This window comes from Canis lupus, chromosome 31 (assembly GCF_011100685.1).
Source record: "Canis lupus familiaris isolate Mischka breed German Shepherd chromosome 31, alternate assembly UU_Cfam_GSD_1.0, whole genome shotgun sequence".
Lineage (NCBI taxonomy): Eukaryota > Metazoa > Chordata > Mammalia > Carnivora > Canidae > Canis > Canis lupus.
In genome coordinates, this window is record NC_049252.1 from 14,789,705 (window position 1) to 14,802,858 (window position 13,154).

Sequence of the window (13,154 nt, forward strand, 5' to 3'; positions counted from 1 at the left end):
ATAAAAAAGGAACAAGACAAAAATTAATAAAGGGAAAAAAGTGGAGGAATGCATGAAAGACCTAGGATAGTCTTCTATCAAAAGAAAAAAAATTGAGTTACATGACCAAGACATCTCAAATTTAAAATTAGTTCATTCTGTTAAATGACAGAGCTATGAATGGCTATCAAGGGAAGCTCCATTTCAAAAAGTAACCATTTCTTTTGGCAACAGAAAAACTGGGCTAGAAGGATTGTAGTTTTTTTTTTTTTTAAAGATTTTATTTATTTATTCATGAGAGACACAGAGAGAGAGGCAGAGACACAGGCAGAGGCAGAAGCAGCCTCCCTGCAGGGAGCCCAATGTAGGACTTGATCCCAAAGCCCTGGGATCATGCCCAGAGCTGAAGGCAGACACTCAACCACTGAGCCATCCAGGAGCCCTGGATTGTGGTTCTGATACAAAAGGGACAATTTTAAGTTTCTGTATATGCCATTATTAAAATATAATATCTTAAATATTTTAATATTCTGTGTTTTTTATGGAATCCATATCTACATATCTGTCAATTATCTATCAGACTCTAGCTTGATAAGAATCAATGGAGAGATGGCATTCAGGGATTCAGGGTCTCAGGCAATATACTTTTTGTTTTAAGATTTATTTATTTTGAGAGAGAGAGAATAATTAGGGAGAGAGAGTGTATGAGCACAAATGAGAGAGGCAGAGGGGGAGAGAGAATCACAACCAGACTCTGCTGTGCACCGATGAGGCCGGGCTTGATCACATGACCCAGAGATCCTGACCTAAGCTGAAATCAAGAGTTGGATGCTTAACCTATTCTCTACCAGGCAATATAGTTAAGTCTTGGGCTCATGCCTCTAGTCTTGAATTAAATTTTGAGGGGCACTGAAGAAAATGTTGGTTAGTCCTGGCAGTGATTGCAGAAATACAGTTCCAAACTCGGGCCACCAGTAGATATTACCAGGAAGAGGAGGGATTTAAAAAGAGTACATAAGAGCTGGGCTGTCAGGAGCAGGAAGAGAGGAAAACTGTTTACCTCCAATATTCCTTAGAGTTTACCAAGTCTTTTTGGTTGACCTATTCAGTTGGAAAGTGGTGGGTCCTCACTTATTCACCTCTTATTTCTCAGGTCACCTCAACCCCAAGTATGGATTACGATCAAGAGGTACAGGACTGGAGGTAAGCCTCTGAATTGGATACTGTGCCTATGGGTGTTTTTTTCTGGAGTCTAAAACTACACGGTTGTCTCACAGGCTTTCCCATCATCTTATGTAGGTAGAGTCAGGGTAATTTACTTTGTTGAGACGAGAAAAAGGCCCCAAGTAAGATGATTCCTTAGGTAGTTAGCTCCTTAGTAACTCCCAGGAGTGACTCCTGCCTGGGCTTCTGCTGCTGGTTCATTGCTCCACTTCCATTTTTGATGATACACAAAGTCCCAAAGAACCCTTTGCCTTCAATAGTGATAAGATTTATTTTTGTCTGAGGTTCTTTATGTGGTTAGCAAATAACTGTGGCTTATTTTGATCATGAAAGTTTTATTTCCACAACTATTGAGGTAATGATGCCAAAGAATTGAACTAGGACACCGCAAGTGTGGTGTACTTGTTAATGAAACAAGTGAATCTTTTTTTCAGTGACAATAAATGTATAGTCCAAACAGGAATCATGTCTTTTTACTCTTCCATACTTAAAAAAAAAAAAAGTTTTTTGTCTTCCTGGCACACTCTATGATAGCCTCTCTTTGTGAGGATTTTCAATTCTAGCTTCCCACCCTCTCCCAATTTCTTATATAGCTTCTTCCAAGAAGCCTGAGTTTTCTTAAGAAAATGGGGACTCTAGGACTTACCTTAAGCTCTAAGGTGAACTGAATGAGCCTAGTAGATTCCACTGTGTTTTTTAAAGTGCCTTCTACCCATTACCAATGTTAGTGCTACTGGTCCAAGTACCTCTCCTTTCAACAGGAAATATATGGGTGGGATTTGGAGAAGGGAGAAGGACAAGGAAGTACAAAGGTAGTATTCATAGTATTCATTTTTTCTGAACCTAGGATCTTGCTCCAAGCAATCTCTGACATAATTCTAGTGGTCCAGGGCCAATCAGTTGATATTCAAATATTCAAATCGTAGTGGGACCTATGCCTGCCTTGTTACTTGACACATGTTAGAGGTCACTTCATTATGTAGTTCAATTTGGATCCCTTCAGAACCCATGAGTGGACTAATGGTCTATGTTAAAACGGTGTTTGTCCTGCAGAGTTGCAGGAATTTTTCTGAATGTCCAATGGCAATATCAAGTAGCTTAGTTAATAATTCCTTCATCATGAGGCCATTCTGCCTTTCTTTCAAGTCTCCTAGGAATGTGTGTTTTCTCTCAAGCATTGGCAATTGTGTGTGTCCAGTCAGGGAGAGCAATGGAGCCTCCTCCATACTCTTGCCAGCTACCAGGGACCTAGTACCAGACCTACCTGTCCCTAGTTTTGTGCTGGCAGCCTCCTTTGTTACTAAAAGCTGGGTGATACCTGGGTGGCTCACTGGTTGAACATCTGCCTTTGGCTCAGGTTGTGATCCTGGGGGCCTGGGATCAAGTCTCGCATCGGGCTCTGTACAGGGACCTTGCTTCTCCCTCTGCCTATATCTCTGCCTTTGTGTCTCTCATGAATAAATAAATAAAATCTTAAAAAAAAAAAAAGCCTGGGGGTTTATCTGTGTTTATGGTTACAGGAACCAGGAATTTCATTTGGTGTTAATAGTGTCTTTTTCCATGATCTACGGTTTCCTTTCTGTACCTAGGATGGTTTGCATAAAAATCAAAGATATAACACATCATACCTCTTGGCACGTAATTTCTTCCTCTTCTGCTTGAAAGGTGGCTGGAATTGATGTGCTTTTGTTTGCGGTTGGTCTTGGCAACAAGCTGTGAGAAGCAGAAATGTTTTTTCCATTATTATTAGAGTTCTCCCTTTTTTTTCTTTTAGTCTCAGAACCTTTTTGTTCCAGAACCCCTCTGCCATTAGGCATAGTATATTTTAGCCTGCTGAGAACTCCCTTGGAGATCCCTGGGTGGCTCAGCAGTTTAGCGCGGCCTTCGGCCCTGGGCGTGGTCCTGGAGTCCTGGGATGGAGTCCCACGTCAGGCTCCCTGTATGGAGCCTGCTTCTCCCTCTGCCTGTGTCTATGCCTCTCTCTATCTCTGTGTGTGTCTCTCATGAATAAATAAATGAAATTAAAAAAAAGAGAGAGAACTCCCTTTAACAGGTCCAGTGTGAGCTTTAAGTTCAAGGTCTGGGACCTGTCTTCGGTTGCCTGTCTTTTTTTTTGTTTGTTTGTTTTGTTTTTTAAGATTGTATTTACTTTTTCATGAGAGAGACACACACACACAGAGGCACAGGCAGAGGGAGAAGCAGACTCCATACAGGGAGCCCGATGTGGGACTTGATCCCAGGACTCCAGGACCAAGCCCTGGGCCAAAGGCAGGAGCTAAACTGCTGAGCCACCCAGGGATCCCTGTTGCCTGGCCTTGAAGGAAGACCAGGTGCTTCTGAACCCCACACATGGGGGGGTTCTTGGTAGCTGCAGATTATCCAAAGTTCCCCATTCTCCCATAATTTAGAGTCACCTCTTCTGTATTCCTTTTTATTGTTGGGATTTGGATACATTTGCTAGGATACCCTTATGCTTCTTAGACCATTCATGTTGGCTCTTTGTCTCAGTGCTTATATTTGGATCTACTTGTGTCTGACCTGTTGAAATTTCTGTTGCCAGCCAGCTTATGCTGAATCCTAACCAACTTCCAAATCTCTGTTATTCTAAAGGCTAGCTCATGTTGGGAGTCAGTTCTTTCTCATAGCCTCGTTTTCTTTCAAGTATCTTTCAAGCCTTGTTTAAAAATTAAAGGTACAATACAGAGCACTTTATTGATACCTATTACTGAGTCCCATTTATGTGATATTTCTCATATTTATCCCCAACAACATTGAGGTAGACTTAATGAAGGAAGATCTATCCTTGTCAGCCTTTGAATTCTCTATGCCTTCTTTCTAGCTTCCAGCACAGTGACAAACATGGTGGACATTTGATAAGCAACCAGTGGGATCAGTGCAGAGTTCATTTGGAAATTGTGCACTGTGCAAGGCATTTGTCTTAGACGGATGAGGAAACCTTTATGTTATCCTCACTGTTGATTCCCATGCAGCCGGCTGCTTATGTCATTTCAGAACTCAGTGATTGTTATTGAATACCTTTCAACTCTGGAAATCAAAGGATTTTCAGGAAAGTGTCTTTATACTCCAGACTGAGTGACTTGCCAGGAACCATCACTGGTGTTTTTGTAATTGTCCAGAAAACGATATATTTCAGGAATGTGGACACCTACGGTTTCTGCTTAAGTTGTTCCTTTTAATCCTATCAATTTATTCTTTTCCTCAAGATGATTAAATGAAGCTGTTGCTCCCTTCAAGTCTTCTGGTTCATAGGTTGAGAGCATAAATAAGTCGCTTTAAATGCCAAAGTCTTGGATAATATTTTTTTCATATTTGTTTTATCCTAAACATTCGTTTGTGATTTAAGATAAAAAATAAAATAGTTCACCCCATTGTACAAATTATATTAATAGGGCACTTTATGGTAATATAGAAATTAAATGGTAAACACTTATTTGATATCTTGAATTTAGGAATTCATATTTTTAATCGTAAGGAGAAAATAGAGTAATATATATAGAAGGACAAAAAGTAAGAGAAAATTTTGAGGTAAAAAAAGGAGAAAGGAGATGCTAAGATTGCATTATGAATACCATTCAAATACCAGCTATAAAGATGTTACATGAAACAAATTTGTAAGCAGCTAACAGAACTAGTGACTCTTTAGTCTAAATGCTGAATTAAATTTTTATTAGGAAATAAATATTGGTGCATATTACATTTTACTTTTTGAGGAAATTCTTTTTTTCTGTTAGTAATACTGTATAAAAATTTTATGATGAGGTGATTAAAGTTAACTGTTACATCATTATTTTGTGAGCAGTTTAGAATAAATGAACAAATGGCCTTTCTTTCTAAATTCTGGAGATATAGTACGGTATTTTAAATAATAGTATTTTATTTTATTTTTTATTTTTTATTTTTTAAAATAATAGTATTTTAAATAATGTTATGGTATTTTGAATAATAGTATGCTATTATTTAAAGAATTAGGGGAGTTCTTTTTCAAAGAACTAAGTTCTCTGAGGCATTAATATGATATTAAATCTAGATTATGAATTTTGAAGTCCCAAGGCATATGCAGTCTTATAGCTTCTAAGAAGCTATAGCTTTTCCATTTAGTATCTGGAAAATTATTGAGTTACACCGTTTGGGCCTCAGATGGGAGCAAATTCTTTTCCACTTACCTCATGTTTTCATGTGGGGCACTTCTGCTAGAGTAACCCTCCTGGCCTCTTATCCCACCCATTATTTTTCTTTATTTTTTAAAATTTTTATTTATTTATGATAGTCACACAGAGAGAGAGAGGCAGAGACACAGCAGAGGGAGAAGCAGGCTCCATGCACCGGGAGCCCGACGTGGGATTCGATTCCGGGTCTCCAGGATCGCGCCCTGGGCCAAAGGCAGGCGCTAAACCGCTGCGCCACCCAGGGATCCCCCCCACCCATTATTCATTGCAATCAATGAGACAAAGTCAGTGTCCTAATTGATAAGTAATGTCTATGTATATTTTCTCTATTGGACCCCTGGGGATTAACTCTTTTTTCCTCCTCACATTGCCTTGGGACAGTGTGAGTGACCAGTCTTGGATAAGTACATCTATCCTGCAGATTCAAAATTTTCTTTGGTAGTCTTCCTAAAGTATAAAATGTGTGTGTGTGTGTGTGGGGGGGGGGTAGTTGTGGTGTGGGAGCAGGGGAGGTAGTAAGCCTTTTGGTTGCAAAACTAAATTCACATTTTTCAATCAGCTTATAATAATAAAGCCAATATTTTTTATTTCTATTTATTTATTTTCTCCATCTTATTTCCCATTTGTTCCAAAATCATCAGGGGAAGAAAGTAATTCTTCCAAACCTCAGTGTTTGTTGTAATAAATTAGGTCTGTGGAATATTACCATTTATTTAATAAATGATGCAGTGAATAATGCCTCATTTCAAAAGAAGGTTTTCTAGAATGTTGGTCTACCCAGACTAAGACATGGTTACCCAATGGTGTTATTTATACTTATCTAGAAGCTTAAGATCTCATTAGTAGGTATCTTTTAAAATTCTGGCCTAAGAAATACATAGACTTCTTACTAAATTGCTTTGTTGGGTTAATATTTATCAGAAAATATGTCCTGAACAAAGCAATACTTAGGAATTAGCAAACTTCTTTATTTCTGCGCTCTCTCTTTTCTTGTCCACCCTTGGCCATGGAAGATCAAGTTAAAGATGGATGGGGGAAATATATGCAGGGTAGGTTAAGATAAAATCCAGATTTAATTAATATAATGAGAAATTAAGATGGCCTAACTGTTCCTATGTTCAACAGTGAGATTCTTCTCGGAATGAATACATTTTGTTTCTTTTCATTTCTCATTCTGATGGTCTTATTCTTTCCTAACAAGCTCATACCATTTTGAATCCTCCTAAATTTCTTGAAAAATAAGTAAGGTTTTGTAAAACAAAAACAGCAATAACAACAAGCAAATATGAAGAACTGAAATCACATTTATAGTAAATAATCTGATCAGTAGGGAATCAAATGGGTTGCATGCTTCTCTGGTCCGTAGAATTTTTAGTATACATATAATTTATTGAAATAAAAATATTAAAAAAAACCCACATTTTTTTTTTTTTTTAAGTAGGCCCTTTGCCCAGCATGGAGCTTGAACTCATGAGCCCCAAATCAAGAGTTGTGCCAGTCAGGCACCCCTTGAAATAAAAATATCAGTATCTTCTACTTGGGATATCCACTGGAAAAGTAAATAAATAAATTTTTAAAAGTACTTTTTGCTAAAATTGTCTTTATAAAATTGATTTTAAAATCTTGAAATTGGGATTATTTTCTGCCATATGGTAGACTTTGAAGACTATTTTGGTAAAAGATACATCAAAAGAGACAATTCCTTGCAAAGCAAACATCTTTAACCACTAACAAAAGGCCCATTAATGAGTCAATAAATGTAGAAGAAGAATTACATCCAGAGAATAGGGATTGCCAAATATCAAACGATTTTATAGGGGAGATACATTACTGCTGAGGCAGTCAAACTATCCCTTTAATTTATATAGAGGATCTGTTCTATTAATTGTTTAAGATAGCTATTTAAAGTTACATTGAGAAAGACCAGTGACATTTTCTTCATGGTAGTTAATGTGTAATTAATATATATTAATAGGTTGTAGATATGTTATTATTCTTAAAAATGTATTCCTAACTCTTTTGTAAAAAAAAGAGCAATAAGGTTATCAAAATAGAAGTACAGGTGTCTGGGCCCACTGGCTCTGAGCTCTGGCCTGCAGCCCCCCCCCACCTTCTCGCCACCCAGCATGGCCCTGTTGCCCTCCGGCAGTGTCCTGTCCAGGGTCACCGCCGCCTTCCACCGGGCCTCACTGGTGTGGCTTCTGCAAGAGCCAGTTCCTGGTGGATCCATGTGGAAATGGGGCCCCTAGGCCCCATCCTGGGAGTCACAGAAGCCCTTAAGAGAGACACCAACAGCAAAAAGATGAATCTGGGAGTTGGCGCCTATCGGGATGATAATGGAAAGCCTTACATGCTCCCTAGGGTCCGGAAGGCAGAGGCCCAGATTGCTGCAAAAAATTTGGACGAAGAATACCTGCCCATTGCTGGACTTGCTGAATTTTGTAAGGCATCTGCAGAACTAGCCCTGGGTGAGAACAATGAAGTGTTGAAAAGTAGCCGGTATATCACCGTGCAGACCATTTCTGGAAAGGGGGCGTTGAAGATTGGAGCCAGTTTTCTGCAAAGATTTTTTTAAGTTCAGCTGGGATGTCTTTCTGCCCAAACCATCCTGGGGAAATCATACACCGATCTTCAGGGTCGCTGGCATGCAGCTCCATGGTTATCGATACTATGACCCCAAGACGTGCAGCTTTGATTTCACAGGCACTGTAGAGGACATTTCAAAAATGCCACAGCAAAGTGCTCTTCTCCTGCATGCCTGTGCCCACAATCCCCTGGGAGTAAACCCCCGTCCTGAGCAGTAGAAGGAAATGGCAACAGTGGTGAAAACAATCTCTTTGCATTCTTTGACATGGCCTACCAAGGCTTTGCCAGTGGTGATGGTAACAAGGATGCCTGGGCTGTACGCCACTTCATCGAACAAGGCATTAATGTTTGTCTCTGCCAATCCTATGCCAAGAACATGGGCTTATACGGTGAGCGTATGGGAGCCCTCACTGTGGTCTGCAAGGATGCTGATGAAGCTAAAAGGGTGGAGTCACAGTTGAAGATCTTGATCCGTCCCATGTATTCCAATCCTCCAATCAATGGGGCCCGAATTGCCTCAACCATCCTGACCAGCCCTGACCTGCGAAATGGTTGCAGTAAGTAAAAGGCATGGCCCACCACATCATTAGCATGTGGACTCAGCTGGTCTCCAACCTCAAGAAGGAGGGCTCCTTCCACAACTGGCAGCACATCACTGACCAGACTGGCATGTTTTGTTTCACAGGACTAAAGCCTGGCTAAGGAATTCTCCATCTACATGACAAAGGATGGCCACATCTCCGTGGCAGGGGTCACCTCTGGCAATGTGGGCAACCTTGCCCATGCCATTCACCAGGTTACCAAGTAATTTCCCTTGTGAGAGGAAACAGAGACAACCTTCCTGCCTATGGCCTCTGCTGTTGTGAGATTCACATGGAGGGAGAAGGGGGGTGGATGGTGGTGAGCAGGTCATTTCTTTCAACCACAGTAGTTAACACTCAACCACTGGATGTGTTTTGCAAAAAAGAAGTGTAGTGAAATAGGGCAGAGGCGCCTGTGGTGGGTGTCTGAAACTCTGGGGCTCAAAACCAAACTCCTGCTTGTCCTTTAACTCCAGCTGTTCCAAAAGAGTTTACATGTACAAGAAAGACATAGCCCAAAATATCCTGTCCATCATATTGCAATATTTCAGAAGCTTTAACTGCAGCCCCTTACCAGTGGTATTGGGGCACCTCTGTAGATCTAGCATGAGAATAGCACCTACAAGAGGTGTTGTGGGCAGAGCCCGTTCTAACATCAGCAGGCAGCCTCGTGTTTGTCCTCCCGTGACTGAGCAAGCTTGTCAACAGACCTCATTACAGAAATCATGTTTCATGAAAACCAGCAAGCCTGCTGCCACTGCAGCAAGGAAAATAAAAGATGCTATTTCCTGTCTTATTTAGGGGGGGAAAATTAAGGTTCTTCTTTTCAGTACTTTTGGGCATTTTAATGTTCCTTTATTTTCCCTTATTGCTGTTCTTTTCCTTAGGCACAGAGATCTGTAACTAGCCTAGATCTTCATCCTGTTCTAGTCCTTGATTGGCCACCTGCCCTATCCTATAGAATTTACTTACTGGAAGAACTAAGAATATAATTTACTGCTCATCCCATATCCTCACCTTTCTCATCAAAGAATTGCAGAGAGTAGGTAATGGCACTTAGTTCAGCATCCTCGTCAATGATTGATTGTCTCCTGTCGGGATGTCGCCCGCCTGGTTGGACCTCTTCATTCAGTACTGTTGTGCGGTCTCTAATCTCACATCATGAGTGGGCAATGCAGGGCAGAACCAGGAAAGCAGATATCTGGGTTTTGGTTTTAACCTTTGTGTGCTGCCTGCTGGGCTCAGGCTTCACCCTTTGGAAAGATAACCACCCTCTGCTCCAGTCATGTAGACTTCTTGCAGCTTGGTTTCTCTGTGAAAATAAAGTTGCTGTAGACCGCCCCCCCCCCCCACCGAAAACAACAACAACAACAACAACAACAACAACAAAACAAACAAAAAACCAAAACAGAAGTATAAACTAAAAGAAAAATTTAGTTATTTTTTTAAAGAAAAATTTAGAGAAATACATACATACAAATCTAGGTTCCCCAGTATCCTTAGGAAAAAAAAATCTGTTTTAAAATCACTTGCAAAGCCTTGCAATGGCTAACTCCTGCCTGATTTCCTATATTTTATCATGTTATTTCTTTCCTTCACACACCACATTTTTGGCACACTGTCCACTTCTCAGTTTCTCAAACCCTCTCCATTTTCCTGACCTCAGGGTCTTAAATCCAATGTTTCTTATGTGACATTCTTCCAGGAATGTTCCTCCTTTTTTTTTTTTTTTTAATTGGGAAACTCCACATCTTTCAAGGGTTAGTGTCATCTTAAGTGTTTTTTTCTCAACAGGCCTTCTCTGTCCATACTCACATGGTCCACTTGTTCCAACATCCAAGAATCTGTGATTCTTATGATAAATTGTGGTCAGTCATTAATAAATACAAGGGACACAAGGGGCCCTCAAAATTTATAGTTCTTATTTATAGTCCAAATAACGAACTCAACAAATATTTTGACTATTAAAGTTCAGTATACATTTTAAAATAATTTTAAATCATGAATGATTTTCAGACTTAATGCAATGAGTTGTATTTCCATAGAGACCATGTTATATTTAATCATATAAAGTTTCTGTTAGAGATGGACTTCTGTAAACTTGACAAAACTATAAAACTGATAGATTAAGAAATAAAATTTTGCTGATTACTTTTCAAGTTTCCATGCTTTTGGTTAGATGTCTGGAAAAGGGGCAGGTAGATTATTGTTTTTTTTTTTAATTTCAATCATAATAATGTATTCTTCTAGGAATTTCAGAGCTAAATTTAAAGCCAAGGATAATATCAATACTCACCATTCATTCAACAAGTATTTATTGAGCATCTTTCATGTGCTAATGAGAAGCTGGACAAATCTCAAAAGCAGTTCTCCCATTAATCAATTCATCTACCCACATTACTAAGTTCAGCCGATTTAACAATTTCAATAATTATTGATAATTGTTTCCTAGCAACTTTTTATCTATGGATTGTCAATAAACTCTCTATAGTTTTCTACATTAGAATTGGGCAAATTATTTACATTTTTTTCTACTGTGCTGCTATGCCTTTGTCCTTATTTTTTTCTCCTTTTACCCTATTTTTAAAATGTATTTTCCCCCTAATTTATTAAGATCATCTCAAATTTTATTTTCATTATTCACACTTTAAAAAAGCGAGTGTAAACTTGAAATAATAAGAACACCTTCTTCTTTTGTTTGAGTCATTGGTAAGCATGTTAATGGCTGTGTGACATCAGGCCTGATTTCTATGGGCTGGTTCTCAGAAACGCTTTCCAGGAAGATTTAAATCATTGTTAGTAACTTTGTCATATGAACTTTTATTGCTTTGTGCAGCCACCTACAGAAAGGGTGGTGGAAACGGTGTTCTTAAATTTGGGATTGTAGCCTCCAGAAAGCTTTAGAAGAGACTGTAGACGAGGAGACTGAAGTACATGAAGCATTTTCTATGTATTTTACATCTATTAAACCTTTCATTCATCCCTCACCTTTGTCAGGGAGCTAGCATTTTCCTTAATGAATGGATAAGGAAACTAAAGTTTGAGGAAATTGAAGAATTTACTCACCTATTCCCCCTTAGGTTTTTACACTTTACTATTTTACATCTGCCAGAAATAGCAAGAAGTGCTTTTCAAAGATAGACGTGAGTACTCTGTTCAATACAGAAATAAGTTGTTTGAGATTTATTTTAAGGCATGGTTGGCCGATTTTAATTTCTTAAGAAGATAAATTTAATTTAAGAAGATAAATTTCTTAAGAAGGTAAAAGGTATTGGTATTCTTCTGGCTGGTCTAAGAATTAAATTGACATGGGACAAATTAACAGGAAAAAAACAAAAGTTTAATAACATATATACTTGTTTTATACTTAGAAGGCGGCCCTGGAAAACTGAGTAACTCCCTGAAATGGCAAAAGCCATCACCTTAAATACTATCTCCAGCTAACAACAAAAGAAAATGTTGTGGCAGAGGGAGAGCTGTTTCAGGAGAATACTGGAAAAAGCACAGTAAACAAGGGTAAAATTGTTATGCAGATTTGTCATTGCTTTCTCCACTGATCACCGCTCCTAGAGATTGAATCATCCTTGAATCATTGAATCATTCTTGGTCTAGCCAGGGAGACACCCTTACGAAAGGCAATTTCCCTTGTACATGTAAATGTTTCTTACAAAAGAGTAACTTCTACTCAGTTTTCAGAGCTTCTCTTGTGCCTGCAGTTTCTTAAAGATAACCAAATTAAAATAATCAATGTGGCAAAAAGGCATTTCTTGGGGGTGGCAAAGTTTACTTCCCTATAAAGGTAAGAGGTGAAAGGAAAACAGATTTTTGGGTTGGGGATGTATTTGTTTTCCATTGTTGGTATAATAGATCACTACTGGGCAGCCCTGGTGGCTCAAGTGGTTTAGCGCCGCCATCGGCCCAGGGCCTGATCCTGGAGACCCGGGATCAAGTCCCATGTCAGGCTCCTTGCATGGCGCCTGCTTCTCCCTCTGCCTGTGTCTCTGCTTCTCTCTCTCCTCTCTGTGTATTCTCAGAAATAAATAAATAAAATCTTAAAAAAAAATTAAAAAAAAATAGATCACTACCAATTTAGTAGTTTAAAATAACCCAATGTATTATTTCATAGTTCTGAAAATCAGAAGTTCTGGTTGGTTCAGATAGGTTCTCTACTTTGGGTTTCACAAGGCCAAAGCCAGGATGTCAGTCCTTGAAAAATGATAATTATGTGATGCAATAGAGGATTAGCTAAAGCTACACTGGCAATCATATTGCAGTGTAAACGTGTCAAACTGATACGGGAGAGCTTGGTTCTTTTCTCATGGAGTTAAAGAATCAATCTCGCGACAAAGGAGAGTGAGTAAAGCGATAGAAGTTTATTAAGCAAATATACAGAGAAAGCTCTCAAAAGTGAGAGGGGTCCCAACAGGGTTGCCACTGAAGGCTTGTAGAGTTGGTCTTTTATTGAAAGCCAACTGGGGAACCTAAATCCTTTTAACATTATCTATTGATATCACCATTGAGTAAGGACTAGTGATAACAGCTTCAATGGCTTACTTCCTTTTTAGGGTCTGGTAATTTGTTGGTCACAAGTAGCTGT

General features: G+C 39.1%; 1 long non-coding RNA gene and 1 pseudogene across 5 annotated transcripts in view; both read left to right on the plus strand.

The window, feature by feature from the left end:
• Window positions 1-13,154, plus strand: part of LOC111093522 — an 82,340-nt gene that overhangs the window by 54,956 nt on the left and 14,230 nt on the right. For all 5 annotated transcript variants that reach the window (XR_005382169.1, XR_005382167.1, XR_005382166.1 and 2 more), the window contains one exon: window positions 1,133-1,182. This is a non-coding gene — a long non-coding RNA (uncharacterized LOC111093522). The remainder of the gene's footprint in view (window positions 1-1,132; window positions 1,183-13,154) is intronic.
• On the plus strand, window positions 7,517-8,784 carry LOC100687635 (annotated as a pseudogene).